We start from the raw sequence: 14,582 nt of genomic DNA, 5'->3' as shown, positions 1-14,582 counted from the left end.
ATCAATTGAAAAAATTTTGTTACAAAAGATTATTGCTGAGGCAATCAAAGATTCAAAATAATTTGTGTTCGTTAAATGAGTCTAACTACTGACCGTGATAATCTGATATCCCAAGAAACAGAATAAAGTGGAATTTCCGAATAACTGAAGCAACAGCATGAGGTGGAAAGAATTCTCCAACATTTCTGAAAATCTGGTGTATAACCAACAAAGTTATATATATATAGGACTCTTCAAGTAATAATTTGTTATACATGTGTGTGTGTGTGTGTATGTATGTGTGGGGGGGGGGAGGGGCGAGCGTCTACCGTAAAGTTGAAGAATTACGGGCAACGTGGGTCCCTTTGAAAATCTATGGTTTTTTTTTCAAAATTGACAACATTGCTAACTTATTTATTTACTTGCACCAGGGTAGTTTTAACATTAAATTAACTATAATTTCCAGGAAAATTTAGTTCCAGGAATATATATATATATATATAATCTTCAAAGTATCCTGATGCAAGCAAATAAATAAATTTGTAATGTTTGTTAATTTTGAAAAAGTTCGCCAAATCTTCAGGAGGGCCTACTTTGCCCAGCTATATCAAGCTGGAACCGCCACATTCGAAAACAGATGAATCTCCTATTGAATGATTAAGGGCTAATTAAAGGCTGATTGAATGCTCTATTTCGAATTGAATGCTCTGCGTTTAAAAAAAAAACCTGTGGCGGTGCCAGCTTGAGATAAAACTAGAACCACCACAACAAAAACAACGGAAGAAGGGAAAAATATCAAAACAGTGTTGAGGGCCGAATTAAAGGGTAATGAAAGGCTCCTTAAACGCCCTATTTTCGAATTAATTGCTCCACGTTTAAAAAAAAAAACCTGTGGTGGTGCTACCTCGAGATTAATCTGGAACCGCCACGCGAAAACCAATGGGATCAAAAAGAAATTTTGAAAAACTGTTCCCGCCAGATTTAAAGGCTCGTTAAACGATCTTGGAATCCATGTTTAAAAGATGTTTTGAAAGCCATCCCTAGGTAAGAACACCCCGCTCGAATCGAAAAAATCGGTGCAACTCTTTCACGGAACAGCATACAGGATTCCTAGAGGCCTTACATTAATTTCACATTCATAGGCTCTCTGCTGTACAGTTTAAACATCTGTATTCTAGAGAACCTATTCATGTTTTGAAGTGATTCTATGTTAATTTTCAGATTTCGGTCACTCTAAAACAGTAAATTATTGAAGGGTCTCGGATATCAGAAGAATTTCCAACAACACAAGCCCAAGAAAAATCAGTAGAGAAATTTGAGTGAATTTTCGGGAACACAAAATTTTTCAGTTTCAGTTGATCCTACATATTTTCCGTCAACCATAGAGCCGATTATTTTGTTCCGCTAGTACTTCAAAATAATTCAATATTGTCGGGACCGTTCGGTTCGGCAGAATAGTTTACTACTTTGACGGTATCAGCAATCATAAAACCCCTCATGATCTCCGAGACTAATTTACATAGAGTGATTTTTGTCCGTAACTTTATTCTGGTGCATCAATATGGAGTATTATTGAAACAGGTGTCAACTTTATTGAAAATTGTTCATCACTCACAAATTTATTGCAATAATATGTTCTGCTTGTATAAATCAGCTACCGTCAATCAAACCATGCTTCACTTTACGTTAACTTGGTTTAATACCGAAGTACTCCCCCCGATACATTGAAATGAGCCCGCCCATAAAGCAGAATCGTGAACCAATGATAATTAATAATAAAATATCATTTATTGATGATCATAAAAATGCAAGCAAACGAAGGATACTTTGAAAATATGCATAATCATTAGCACAAAGAGTTTGTCAATGCCTAAGCGCTGAGGGCAAATTCATTCCAATGACTTGTGTTAAATTTTACTATATATGAAAAACGCATCAATTTTATTCACCAGTAAATGCTGATAGTACACATTGACAATATAAAATTTCATCAGTAGAAAAAAAATCAATTTTATTCAACAGTTATATTACAAAATCAAAGAGAAATAGCTATTAGTACCTATACACCGCATGGAAGTATTCAGTATACTAAGGATTGTGCGGAGTGGGCATGATTTTGGCCACTATGGCACCGCACACCCCAGGAAATATTGCAACATTTCTTGAAATTATCAAAATTGACCTTTTGAACTTTTCTTCTGTGGTGTGAACATTAATCGTGAGTATATCGATGTATAATCACATCACGTGCTGTATAGCGTTGTAAGCCCTTACTCTGAAACCATACTCTATTTTTTCGTACCTCACCACAGGTAAACATGAGCCGTTTGCATTCGCGGAACATTAAACAACTTATAACTTAATAATACCCAAAATATTACAATAATAATATATTAAAATACTGAAGAAATATCTCCTTGTTTGTTAAAGTCTCAACTATAAGTTAAAGTCATAATAATATCGAACAATCAATTTTACAATTATTTTGAATCTATAGCTATGGTGGATCAAAAAAAAAAAAAATTTTCTTGGAACCAGGTCGAAAAGTTCCACTCAGGTATGAAAATACGTCTTTCAAAATTTGAGCTTTTAATATTAATATTAAGAGGTTGCACATCGCACTTTTCTATTTTCCATAAAAATAACATGGGAAAAATGGTGTTTACTCCATTTGAATTTTACATTATTGATTGAATATAATTGAACGCTCTTAAAAAAAGTTCTCGTATTATTTTCTGATGAACCTACGCGTTGAAAATTTATTCAAGGGCAAAGTTGAATTTATTTAATTGAATAACTTTTGGTACCACCACAGGTTTTTTTTTTTCAACGCGGAGCATTTAATTCGAAAATAGAGCACTGAATTAGACTTTAATTATCCTTTAATTATTCAATAGTAGATTTATCGATTTTCCAATGTGGCGGTTCCAGCTTGATATAGCTACTTTGCCTGTATTTCTCCTATATCTTTTTATGTTATAAAGATATCTCACCACCACCGCCGCCGTCGAAGTAGAAATATGTATATGTAGTTGCGTGTGTATGTGCTTCAACTTACCGTACAATTCTCAGGTGTCTTTTCGAGATGCAACTTAAACACGAACAGGAGCCCAATAACCTTGTTTTAGACTTTTCGTGGCTGATGTTACCGTGATAGAGTTCTATAACCCTACCGAGGATTTCTAATTGTCCACAGAAGTGGAGTACCAATAAAACCAGAAAACTGTCAATACCGAAGTTTGCAGTTGCTCCAACGAATACTCCGAGGCTTTGTGACAGGTAGGTCAGTTCAAAATGCGGTGAGCTGTACGGATTGAAGAAATAAATTGCATGGACCGGAAGTCGACGTTGACCAGATTTTGACAACGTTAAATTGTTCGACAGATGAACGTCATCGTTGCCCCGAAGATTAGAGACAGTATAGGGGAGGCTCAGATAACCTGAAAATTGACATTAAACGCAGTGTTTTATACTCTCAAAGCTGTTAACTTCGAATGGGCAAGACCGTGGCAAAATTTCTCGTAATATATGACGCAAAACAAATTTCATGTATTCTCTATAATGCGTGTGATTGGCATAAATACGGAGGTCACGTGAATCAATTGTGTTAGACTGCAAGATATTACCATGAATCGAAGTAATTTTATTCTAAATATTGAAATTGGAAACACGTGTCCGAGAAATACTCGCCATCCATGTACGTAGCTAATCCATTTGGACGAAATAACAAAAACGTAATCTATTATTTTATCTGACTGTTCCATCCTGTAACTATGTACACGAACAAGTTTACTATATGCGCAATTTTTGTACAAAATAAAATTATTTTTCTAACTTTTGAATTAGCGCATCGTGCACCGAGTGCGAAAACGGGCATTTCCGCTCCGCTATTGAAGAATAGTACATTTTGAAACGAGTATGAGTACGGTTTTTTGACGAGACGTGAGGTTTACGGCATGAGCCGAAGGCTGTAATACGCGAGTTAAGAAACCTTATCCGTACCAGTTTCGGTCCGTAATTTTTATCACGAAAGCTAAGAAATCGCGACGAAGTCTGATTCGCCTCGGGAACCTCAACTTTATACAAGGTGCAAAATTCCGTTTTTTCTCGAGGTTCACATACTATTTTCTCTAACAGCGGAGTGAACGCAAGTTTTTTCGTGGCGGAGTTTAGCAGCTTGCGAAAGGGCTCACAAAGGCGGAAATGGGTCCATGAGGTGAAGCCCCCGGCAAGGATGTAAGGGACCGAGTCCCCCCGACTTGACTATAATAGCCACGATTTAAAAGTTTTACGAAAATTTCATTGAAAATTCTTAAGAATACATATTTAAAATGAGTCTAGTTATCGTATTTTTCCGAATTTTTCAATTTCCACCAAATTTCTTGATTGGAAGGAACTTTATCGAGATAAAGTTTGATTTTTTGAATGTAATTTCTCATATTTAATGTCTTTTTTCTGACACACCAAGACCCATGAGAATGCTCTCCCACATGATTCTGAATTTTTAACTTGTACTCAATCAACAAGAAAATGGAGACAAAGATTGTTTTACTGTTGTTACTGAAAACTTGATTTTACATTGAATTAGAAATATTACTCGTACAACGAATGAGAAATTATGAAACGTTTTCAATCTTTCACGTTTCGCCGACCGAGAATCGTCCTTTTTGATTCTTCTGAGCGGAATTTTTCGCTTCACTGTTGAAGAATAATATATGTAAGTTTTACTTTAGAGTGCTGAAAAATACAACAACGCCAACAACAACATTCGAAAATATACTGGAGAAATTAAGGAGTATAGCAGGGGTATTTGTATTCGCACGAGGGATAAGGGAAACTGCCGAAAACCTTCTCCAGGTGTAGCCAGACCGGAGTCTAAAGCTTCGTCCAGCAACTCGGTGTCTGAAGGACATAATGGTAGAGACTGTAAGATACGAGATGGGATAGGAGGCTTCGCAAAAGTATGCAGAAAGAAGCAGGCTCGGTATGGTCTGAACACGTGATTAATTTTCAAATAAATTGGTTTAGTCAATCTTGAGAAAAAAATTAATTTTCTTTTTTAATAATTTTTTTTTTCCAGATCCAATTGGAATTGAGGTCTGATACTTTGAGGATCTTCATATTTTAATAGTACTCACTCATCCATAAAGTATCATTCGGATATTCGCAAGAATTTTTACTCTGCTTTCCCCCCATGGCCTTCTTAAAACTATCTCAATAATGTAAGATATAGTAATACCAATATTTTGATCATTATTATAATTGATTTTTCATTCAAATAATTAATTAATTGAGTATGAAAAATCATCGGCTGCAATATACTGATCCATAAAAATGTGCCTTCAAAATTGATTTTATAAAATTGTTCATAGTTCAATTTACATTACTTTGAAATACATTCGGGAAATCAATATAAATTTTGAAGTTTCAAAAGTTTTTCGGGATTTCGAAATCGCAACAGTTTATGGTAAGTTAATGGTTTTTAGCAATCTCGCAAAGGTTAATTAACAGTACTGAAGACTGGGCCGTGCCATTACTGTGATTTTAAGGATAAACAAGCATCCGAGAAACTTTAGACCTTGACCAATTTATATGGTTTTAAAAGCCGATTATTTTCACCTTATCTTTTGTTTCTCTAACACACAAGCGTTTCCAAAAATTTTTATTTTGTCATTTCAGAATTCTCGTTTCAATTCATAACCATTAAAAAAACTTGTCAAAAGTACTTTTAGAAATTTTTTAAAGATATATTTATGTTACATAAATGTCATTTGAATGTCAACAGTAAGTAACTTCTACTTGTTATAGTGATTTTTGCAAAAAAATAGGATTGGAGCGGTTTGGTACAATTTTTTTAGATCTAGGCTGTTAGTATTCATTCATCTCATGTGTTAGTCATTGAGAAAGTACTCAGAAACAATTTTTAACAAAGCAAACCTTGATTTGAAGTTGAATGTTAAATTTATTAAAGTAATATCTATGAATTACGGTATTTTTTATAGTCACAAATAGAGTATTTTTTTGATATTTATAGAATTTATTTGGTAATTTTATTTTCGCCCCCTCTTCTGTATCTAACCCCCCTCCCCCCCCCCAAACACTAAAAAAAACAACACAATACGTCCTGATCCCTGCCTGATAGGTTACGTGTCATCGATCATTTGATCAGTCCATCCGCGATCTAACATCGTTCGTAAATCGTCATGTTTTTCTTTCAATCTAAAGAGCTTAAATAACTTTTGAGCAAGTAAATTTATCGCAAAAAGTTAAGAGGAAGTTTTTGTAGAGCGTTCAATTTTCTACAAAAACTCTTGTTTGTAATTGCCATATATGAACTGGCATAGAAACAAAAAAATTAATTGTAAAACGTGCCAATACCCCATGTTATTTAAATGGGAAATGTATCGTCTTTGTGGCACGGTTCAATATCAATATTAAGGGCTTATGTGGGTCTGATATTTTTTTCAGGTCACGAACTAAAAATTGTAGGGGCGCTGAAAAGTCAAAAACCAAATCGGTAAATAACGGACACCCTATTATGGGCATCCTCAGTAGTTGTTTCATAGTTTCGCATACTTTCAGTTGAGATATTTGAATGAAACCAAAATTGGAGAATAATTCCTATGACGAATAATGAAAAATATATTTTGGCCGGTTACGACGGGGTTGAATAGTCGAAAATTATAGGGGTTGAAAGTTAAAAAAATTTTATAACTAAAAAACTATTGTTCGGATTATAATGAAATTAATTGCATTTGAAATAGCAGAAAACAGTAGGGGATATGTGTTTTTGTGTTTTTCGAAATAACGTCACTTAGGGGGCGAACTATCGTTATACACGTGCGCCCGAATTCCCATTAAAATCGCACTATTATGTTTCAATTCGTCTTATTTATCATTAAAAGGCTCTTTCTAAGTCAAAATTCAGGAGCTTCTTCGTATCAATAAATTTCGGTTGCATTTATAACAAACACTACTCCCACAAATTGCCGAACGGTTTCTGGCATAGTCTTTTACGATCGTGAAATCTTCCGGAGCCCGGTATTTTAGCAGTTTGTGAGGTTACTGAAATCTATTGCGAGCTTACAATTTTGAAATCAACCAGGTTATTATTTTTTTCCAAAACATTGAAAGAATCCGGAAAGTTAACATGGAATGGTTTGTATACCATTGAAGAAATTAAAGTTATCTTGTGACGCAGAAGCACCAAAACAATTAGATTTTGTTTCGGCGGAGTTCTAATTTTGTCTGCCTGTTGCAATGTACCATGAGAAAAATATGATAAAAATGAATCGGTTTTTCTAGTTGACTGGCGCGTAAAAAACATTAGAGGTCAAAAAATTAAAATAGCTTGTCCCCAACGCTATCGCGACTGGAAGTTCGGGCGGCCAGTTCAATAGATGCAGTCATTATGTGCAGCCGAGCATCAATCGATATTATTGATTCTGACCTTGCAATCTTGGAATCATTGTATGCTGTCAGCTTTCAGTTCATATTATTAAATCGGCAGTGGTGTGTTTACATAAGTTGTTTGTGGCTTATGTGTAATTGAGAATTTGAAAGTGTATTAATGCTTTTCCATAACAAAGATGAAGATCAATCCTTTCAACGTTATACAGTTACTTGTGACAACATTTCAAGCGATGAATATTACTCAAACGCCTGTAAGTAACGAGAAAATACAGTTGAAAAATCATTTTGAAACTATATTGTTAGGTATGTATGTTTATAATGAACCCCCTCTGATGGGTTAAAAGCAGGATCAGCTTATAAGACCCAAAAACCCTGAATAGTCGAACTATACGGACTTAGGTATCACCAAAGCCGCTTTGATATGTGAACAGGCACCTCTGCCCTTTGCTCCCTTCGGAAAGACAAGGGCTTGTTCGGCCGTTGCTTCCAGCTGGAGACAAGTGAGAGAGGCGTATGTCACCTATTCGGAGATACGGGCTTAAGAGTACTTCCTTTTAATTGCGAACTCGGAATAAACAGAGTCGCCTGCCTATTTCTGTTGTGCTTTACTGACCCCAAACACTTCCAATCCTCCAGACCAGGAATTACCTTGGCTGGCTGTTGGTTTACTCCCCCTCCCTTTTCAAAGAAATATGTTTGACAACGATACAGACGAGTGCATGTTTAGACAGTATATAGTTTTTAATAGCGATAATTCCAAATACAACTGGTATCGTCCGTAGTCGGTGACAAGGTTTATAAAGTTAACCGTAGTGAACAAAAATAAAAATAAAAATAAAGAAATAATAATATTCAGAATTTATCGGTTCTGCTTCTAAATAATGGTTCCTACAGCTCAAACTTTCTAAGTACGCGGCTCCAATCTATTCTTTACCAACTCCCTTTAGAAGTCCCGGGCTATCGTGGACTCTAATTTTACAATACTTTTCTAATTTCGAACTAAGCTCTTTGCTTGAAATTCCTCTCCAAAATCGTGAAGCTAAATTTGAGAATGCACTCTAGACGAGTAACACTTCGTACAATATGACGAAGCTCGGCGCTTTGCCGGAGAACTGGTACCCGCTCTTCGTGGTCCTCCGGTTTTATACTCTTACAGGGCTGTGGTCAGGTTATCTTGTTGACATCATTTCCCTATTCGTGTGTCCTGTTATGGGTCATCGTCCTGGTATGCGTTGGTCATTGTCCGTCGTCTTTGTTTATTATTTTGGGTTTATGTAGGTCACTGTCGATATCGATGGTGGTCACGATCAGCTGTCCGTTACAGTTGTGTCGTGATTTGTGTATGTTACGGGCATTGTTGATATATTGCGTTCTTGAACAGCTGTCCGTTACAATGTTAAGAGACAGCAATCTGATCAATTAGATTTATTACATACTGGGAGTTTCTGATGTATGGAGGGTAGAGGTAAGGAGAAGTATCTCATTCAACTGAAAAAGTGTTTGTCAAATAATTAAGAAATAGTGGTTTAACAAGGTACCAGAATCGCACTCACAAGCAAAAAGGGAAACAATCTGATTAACGCTTAACAATCAGGGTTTAGTCGAGTTCCATTTGATTGGTGCTTGTGGAACTTTTGCTGCAGCAACGACATCTTAGTTTCCCTCTACTTTACGGACACTTTTTACATACGGAGATAGTCCTCCTTACCTTTACCCTCCATATTTTGGTGAAACGGCCGACTCGGAGGCACGCGGTTATGGAGCATACGCAAGGAGACTAAACTCAAATAGGTGAATTATCAAAACTTGTCACAGTAATCGTACATATCAGATTTAGTTTTAGTATCATCAGCGTCGCTAGTTTTCCTTTTGTACTGAAGTGTCATTGGTTGCAGGGATGCCCAACATCGACTTATCGATGATCTTGCAATGAGATTCGTAGAAAGTTTTCACTACTACTTTAAGGTCGACGCGTACTGTACCGCAGCGAACGGCAGCGGACCGTGCCGAACCGCTGCGACTATTTGTGCGCTACTATCCGGCGCCAATACGCAGCGAATTTCGATATTCTCACTATATTTTCGTGCTTTACAAATTTAGTCACATACATTTTCGGTCGATATTTAGCCGTTTTCGCAGCGTCTTGATCAAAAGCTACCCGTGCAGAAACTTTTGCTGATGTTCGACGGTTTTTGAATTAGTTTTAGAAACACGGAAGGGATTTTTTTCAGTAAGATCTGAATTATGACTTTGAAACGTTGATAAATTTTATTTTCCGTGACAGAAATGTCAGTGCAAGCCCCGGTCGAATCCCTTTTAAGGTTGTTCTCACATACTAATCCGGCTAGATCCTTTTGAAATGGCGGGGCTGAAATTTTTTCGAGCGTCGTCCCTACATATCTAGCATGGTTTGTTGATTGTTAAGCGGAGATCGCCGCTGTTCGGCGCGGCGAAGTGCGCGCACAATTTGATAAGTTCGTTGCCATTCGCTGCGGTACAGTGTGCGTCGACCTTAACTCCCTCTACTGTCTTGGGTATATACGGAACACCAGTGCCATCTTATTACAGGCAGCTATTTGTTGACATGGAGTTCAGTCTCCTTGTGTAGTCTCCATGCACACGATCATTTTGAGTGCTATCACATACACAACTTTTACATGAGCTGAGCGTAGCGGACAAATGCTGCGGATGAAAACTTATGCATTTGTTGGCGCTGGCGATGACCGCAGATACTTGATCCTTCTTTGACACACTTCTCTAGAATCAAATACTTGATACTGAAACACTCTGGCCACGTGCACTTTATAAAAAATATTCTTTACCCTGTCAGATGGAGTCTTATGTGCTCGCATGATTTTTTATTGAGTATATATTTTGTAAACTAGAAGGCCCGCGACTTTTTTTCCTTTACGAAAAAGAACTGGGTGGGTACCTGACAACGTGTGGAAGAAAGAGCAATGTATGTGCGACCTTCACCAATTACGAAGCTATTGAAATGTCCAGGAAGCACGAAGGACCCCTAGTGACACTTAACGTTTGTGAAAAGTCAGGTTTGGGATTTTTGTATTTGGTTATTTGTTTTTCACATACTTAACCTTAAACAATTTGTATATGTGTGTGAATTTTTACCCAGGAATGTCTCAAGAGAAGAATTTCTCGCGTCTTTGAAACCCAGGCGGATAGAAGTTAACCTGTTGATTGTTTTGTATAATTGTATAATTGACAAAAAATGAAAAATATGTAATTTTTTATGATTTCCTACAGTAAAATGGATGAAGAAAGACATTGTTTGAATTTGTAATACAAAATACCCATATTTTCCCCATCGCTAAATAGCCCGTTTTGAGGGTGAAAAATTAAGTGTTTAATTTACTTTTCTCAAATCCACATTTTTTTTTTTTTTTATCAAATAATTATTCAATTTTACTTTGCTGTTGACTCCGTTCAATTTCGTATTTATTGAAAAATGGGACATTTTTGAAAAAAGCGAAAAAGTTCATTTTCTTGGACACTTTATGATTGAAATTATATGTAAATAAATATTTAAGTAAATTCACCAATGGATTTTGGGTTAGACGCCTCAAAGAGGGAAGATCCTTCTCAAGACGTTTGGACTATATCATGGGCTATGTATAGAGCTTAGGTTAGGTAAATGAGCATAGGCAATGAATCGCCGACACAAGACAGACAATTTATATGTCATGAAAAAAGAATATTTGCATATGTTAGGAGTAATTGGTGTTTAGGCGCTAGCACATTTTAAGTGTATTTGGAAAAGGAGAATCTGTGGAATAACGTCACTCCCCCTATTGGAAAACTATAAAGATAATCAATATGCCTTCGCTGTCGGATAGTTACACAAGGATTAATAATAATGAACCGAAGCCAATTCGGGCGCACGACTGCTGATTTAACTCGTAATATCAAAAGGTCCGACGGGCAGAAAGACCGAAGTACGATCTGTGATGCTCAACCTGAATATGTATAAGCAGATCTGATTTGCCAATTAACCGATTAATTAAGCCCTGGTTATTGATAATAACATGCTAATTTGTTTGCAGGACAATCGTGAGGGAGTCGGTACCACATGGCAGATCGAGTGAAGCTCGACCCTGCCAGCCTAGGTCCAGCACAGATCGTGGAGCGCTGTTTTGCCCCGTCCACTCATTTGCTTGCCAATCGGCGGAATAAATCGACGAAATTATGTAAATTGACGGGCAGATTCTAATAAATTACAAGTAAACTTATGTGAATAGAGTAGACGAATTCTGACACGTTGAAATATTGGGGTCGTTTGTACCCCAGATACAAAAATCGTTGTGAAAAATAAACTATTTAATATTGTTCCTCGAATTTTTTTTTGGAACTTCTTAAAAGGTTCCTTGTTGAAACTATATAGGTTATCTCTCTATCTAATAAAAAAGTTTCAAACAAATGAACGTAGAAAAAGATTATAATAACAATAGTAAAAAAAAAGATTATAATAACAATAGTATACGCATGAAGTTGGCGGTGGGGTGAGATCCCGAAAACAAAACAAAAAGCATCTAGCAAACCCTTTGACAGCTGTCATCGGCTGTTTATGACAGTCTTTGACAAATATCTTTATAGGTATCTGTTTCTGACGCGCAAAAAATGAACATGCAAACGAAAATTATCAAGATGATTCCCGACGGGAATTGTCTTTTTCGCGCGTTGGCGTATTGTGTATACGGCACTCAAGATCGACACGCAGAGGTGAGACTGAGTATCGTTTCAAATATAGTGGATAATTGGTCTACATTTGCGGGTTTTATTAGAAGTAATGAGTCAAACGGTGCTGTGATTAGGTCACCTGGTGATTACAAATCACATATGAATAAAAATGGAATATACGGGGGAAGAAGCAGAATTAGCTGCAGCTGCGGACATTTTTAAGATATGTTTAATCGTGTATCTCGAAGAACAAATTCATCCACACCGGATCGGATCACAAAATGAAACACAATTCTCGCTACTCTTCACCGACGACGCAGACAGTGGACACTTTGATGTCTTGCAGAACCAAAATAAAATTCAGATAGTGAGTAATAAGTATGAAAAGTAACAATCAAATAATAGTAAATCTAAATATATCACCAAACAGTCAAAAGGACAGCCAGGATTTACAATGACAATGGAGAAAGGAGGAGTTTCAAGCAGCAGACAAGGCGATGAAGATGGTGGATAGTCGGAAGTATCAAAAAAGAAAGAGGAAAATAAAATTGTAAGTGCGAAGAACCAAATAAGCCATAGAATATTATGAACAGTAACGCAAATATAGAGAAAAAAATAATATAGAGAAGGTGATTTTGGAGAATAACCGGCAGAGCGGTAGTAAAAATAATTCAACGAAGGGTGTCGAAGAATTAGAAGAATCGATTGTGATTATTGATTTGGAAAATAAATCAAGAGGACGACCAACCAATATGATGGACATAGAAGAGCGAAAAATTAGACGAAGAGAACAGCAGCGAAAATATAGGGAAGCGAACAAAAAATATCATACTGGCTTTTCAACCAACGAACAGAAAGGAGGAGTTTCAACCAGCAGACAAGGCGATGGAGACGGTGGATGGTCGGACGTATCACAAAAGAAAAAGGAAAATAAAATTGTAAGTGCACATAACCAAATAAGCCAGAGAAGAATAATAAACAAATATTTCTATAACCAGGCAAGAGGACGACCAGGATCTATGTTAACCACAAGAGAAAGAGGTGTTTTGCGGAGTGAACAGCAATACAAATATAGAGAAAAAAATAATATAAAGAAGGTGATTTTGGAGAATAACGGGCAGAGCGGTAGCAAAAATAATTCAGCAAGTCAAGGAGATAAATCGATATCAATAGAAAAGGAACACTAATTTTCAACCAACGAATGGAAGCTTAGATTGATGAAAAAAAGAAAAGTAAGCACAGAAGGAATTGAAGTGGACAGCAAGTGCAGACCTGTCATCAAATCAACATGAAGGAATTTGCCTGTCTACTAGACAATGCGTAAGGAAATAGTGAGGCGCGCAGCGCCGAGATGGGGTTGGCGCGCGAAGCGCGCAGGGGCGAAGCCCCTAGTGTAACAAAATATCAAAATGTCAGATGTTGCCACAGTCCCGATTTTTTTAGATTTAGGTACTTAGAGTTAATGAAGGAAGGGCATGAGGTTGTTTGTACCCCAGGGAGGCAAACAAGAGTTATGAATGAATGGGACCCACAATACCAATGGAAAATTTAACAAAGACTTTTAAAACATTTCGAGCAATCTCATTTGCGCCAACTATAGTAGACACGAATGAAACTACATCTCCAATATGTGATAGAAATGAACCTAATCGTAAGAAAAATCGAATAACACTCTAAGATATGCAAAATTTCAGGAAAGGTTTTATGTTGGGAACGTTCAACATGATTTAGGTTTGGTGTTTTCGAACCGATACTAATGTGCTTGGGTCAAATTTATTCCTCATAGAAATCTACAGATATCACTTGAAAAAAGTTTTACAAGTTATTTCCAGAACGAATAAAAATAAATTTGTGCCGTTACGGTGCAACGATCCCCCTCAAAACTGAACAACTTGCACGTGAAATTTTTTAGTCTATCGTGCTTATAAGTAGTTTTCGAAATACCCTAATGGCTCTGTTAATATGGGACATCCTAGGATGAACTAGAAATGCTGTTTCCACCATCTCCACTATCATCGGTGCAATAAAAATAGCTGGAGATTTCTTATACAGTTTTTCCTTTTTTCGTATTTTCTAAATTGTATAATTAATTTTTTTTTGCAATTCGATTTAGTGGATTGTACTTCTATCTCAATGGTCTAACAATTTGTACAACAACAAGTTTTCGGCAGTTTTCGCGAAATAACGATTGAATAAAGTCTAAATAATGTCTAAATGACATTTGGAGAAAGTCAAGACATTTATCTCAGTGAAGCTGTTTTGCCTTTGACAGTATTGGTAAGAAATTAATATCACTTTGATGTCACTTTGACCAACATGATTTCCATGTTCAGTATCTTCTCATTTATTTATGTAAATGATGTAAGTCAAATATCTCACCCACGACAGTGATGTAGAGTAGTACATTACATGCGACGTTTAAGATCCTTCCAATTTTAGCGTTTTTCAACATTATTCGGCCAAAATCCAATTTGAACTTCGGCTGCCAATCTTGG

The sequence above is a fragment of the Neodiprion lecontei genome, chromosome 1 (assembly GCF_021901455.1).
Source record: "Neodiprion lecontei isolate iyNeoLeco1 chromosome 1, iyNeoLeco1.1, whole genome shotgun sequence".
Taxonomy (NCBI): domain Eukaryota; kingdom Metazoa; phylum Arthropoda; class Insecta; order Hymenoptera; family Diprionidae; genus Neodiprion; species Neodiprion lecontei.
The sequence above is the reverse complement of the archived record's forward strand: the minus strand, read 5'-3'. Positions refer to the sequence as shown.